The sequence below is a fragment of the Penaeus monodon genome, chromosome 2, assembly GCF_015228065.2.
Source record: "Penaeus monodon isolate SGIC_2016 chromosome 2, NSTDA_Pmon_1, whole genome shotgun sequence".
In the NCBI taxonomy this organism is placed as follows: Eukaryota; Metazoa; Arthropoda; class Malacostraca; order Decapoda; family Penaeidae; genus Penaeus; species Penaeus monodon.
In genome coordinates this window covers 35712853-35715352 of record NC_051387.1, presented here as the reverse complement: position 1 = coordinate 35715352, position 2500 = coordinate 35712853, and the positions used below count along the sequence as shown (strand labels likewise).

Sequence of the window (2500 nt, the reverse complement as noted above, 5' to 3'; positions counted from 1 at the left end):
GTCTATTTAATAATATTTAAATGATAGCTAGTACATATACCTTCATTAGCATGTTTGAAAATTGTATGTATTTACAGAAATGTAAAAAGACAAGAATCACAACTATCTTTCTGGTATATATGTATATATGTATGTATACACACCACACACACACACACACACACACACACACACACACACACACACACACACACACACACACACACACATATAATATATATACATATATATATATATATATATATATATATATATATATATATATATATATATTAGATATTTACTGAATATTTATATATACGCACCTATAGATGTAATGAACACAAAACGACAGGGACCATACAATTCAGGTGGTGAAGCCTTTTCACGTATTCTGCGAGGTGAAGGAGGGGTCACTGCTCTCCCATTTGTTTGGCGCATTCCTGTAATGTTAGTTCCCCTTCTCCTTAGGCATGTTCGAGCTAATACTTGGGATTATGGCTATTGATATTTTCTTTCTTTGAAAGTCGATATATCCTAGGAACTATCCACAAGAATGTTTGTAAACCTGCCTACCGTGAGTGGGAAGCGGAACGAAGAGAGGTTGAGTGTCTGCCATCCACAGTCGTCTGGCAGCGGCGTAACGGTGAGGTGGCTTCGCTAAGTGCTCCACTCTCGTTCTCTTTAGTGCGTTGCGAATGGTGTGTCGGTGATTTGTATGGTATCGGCTATATTTGCACCATAAACTGGGCCTCGTGATAACACCGATTGCACCCATCACTTAATCTCGAAGACAGGTATGTCATTTGTCAAGTTCAATGGTATTTTTGGTGCCTTTATGTTTTCGTCTGTAAATAAACTTCGTTAAAATGAACTTCCATGTAGGAAATGTTCTGAATGGGTGTTAAGTATTGTATCGTTCAAAATGCAATAAAAATACTAAGAGACATTCAGACAATTTCGAAATTATTCTCCTATTTGTCAGGAAATCCACAAAAACACGTGAGTTATGCGTGTCTCGCCTAAGGGTGTTGGTGTGAAGGATACCCGGAGGATTTGCTTGTATCTTTCCTATGACTAACAGAATATAATAACTTCACAATCTTTTGAATATTTAAATTAAATAGATTTGTAGTTTCTAACTAAACCATTTTCTTTAACTATAATTAAATAAATATGTCTTAAAACTAAACAGTTGTGCTTCCAAGACTGGCTGTAGCTATCAAGCAAAAGACAAAGCTCCTCAACAGGGTTAACACTAAGAAGAATTTCATTAACTTGTAGAGACAGTAACGGTTTTCGCTGGTCCCCGCCGGGCTCGGGGTGTCGCCGAGACTACAACGGCAATATGTCACTTGGAATACTGTACGGAGAGATTAACGAAAGGATCAACAGAAAGTAGTTATCGTTTACACATACACACACAAACACATGTGTGATATATATATATATATATATATATATATATATATATATATATATATATATATATACATCACAGATATAGACATATATACATACATATAGATAGATAGATATATAGGTATATATATACACATGTGTGTGCGTATTTCTATACGTACGTGCATGCATATATATATATATATATATATATATATATATATATATATATATATATATATATATATGTGTGTGTGTGTGTGTGTGTGTGTGTGTGTGTGTGTGTGTGTGTGTGTGTGTGTGTGTGTGTGTGTATTATATATATATATATATATATATATATATATATATATATATATATATATATGAATATATAGACGCGTGTGTGTGTGTATGTATGTATGTATAACAAACACAGGAGTCATTAAAAGCAGTCTTACAATAAAAGTTTCTTGCAATAATCATTTCCGTTGTAAGAACTGCAAGTCGTCTCTGTTCAGAATATTTTAATACCACGAAAATCCGTAGAACGTAGAGGGATTCTCTCTCTCTCTCTCTCTCTCTCTCTCTCTCTCTCTCTCTCTCTCTCTCTTCTCTCTCTCATTCTCTCTCTCATTTTCTCTCTCTCTCTCTCTCTCTCTCTCTCTCTCTCTCTCTCTCTCTCTCTCTCTCTCTCTCTCTCTCTCTCTCTCTCTCTCTCTCTCTGATGTGATATTACTGTCATTGTCAATGTCATTATTTTGCGACTTTTATTATTAATACGGGCACTGGTTTTATTTTTTGTTAGTATTGATTATTATAGGTGTGGGCATTGTAATTATTATAATTGCCAGTGCTGTTCTTCTTATATTTTTGTGTTTATTGTTGTTTTAAATACTATTGAAATCAAATGATTGAATGTATAATTGAGTTACATTTACTAGAGGAGTCATATTTTTTTATTATCTGATATTGCTAACAAATAGAAAAGGGTGCACTGTAACTGCATTTGCGTGTATCTTCATCTATAAACATCAGTTCATACGGAAACGTGTAGATATTCAGGTTTCAACAAAGTTTATAGCATTATATATAAGCAAGTATACAGATACATTTGTTTACCCACGCACGCACACACAGT

General features: G+C 34.1%; 1 protein-coding gene across 1 annotated transcript in view; it reads left to right on the top strand.

The window, feature by feature from the left end:
* Positions 1 to 589: 589 nt before the first annotated feature.
* The window catches only part of LOC119582663, a 12820-nt gene continuing 10909 nt past the window's right edge, over positions 590 to 2500 (top strand). Inside the window, exon 1 of the mRNA XM_037931067.1 lies at positions 590 to 776. The gene's annotated coding sequence lies outside the window, so the exon portion shown is untranslated. The remainder of the gene's footprint in view (positions 777 to 2500) is intronic.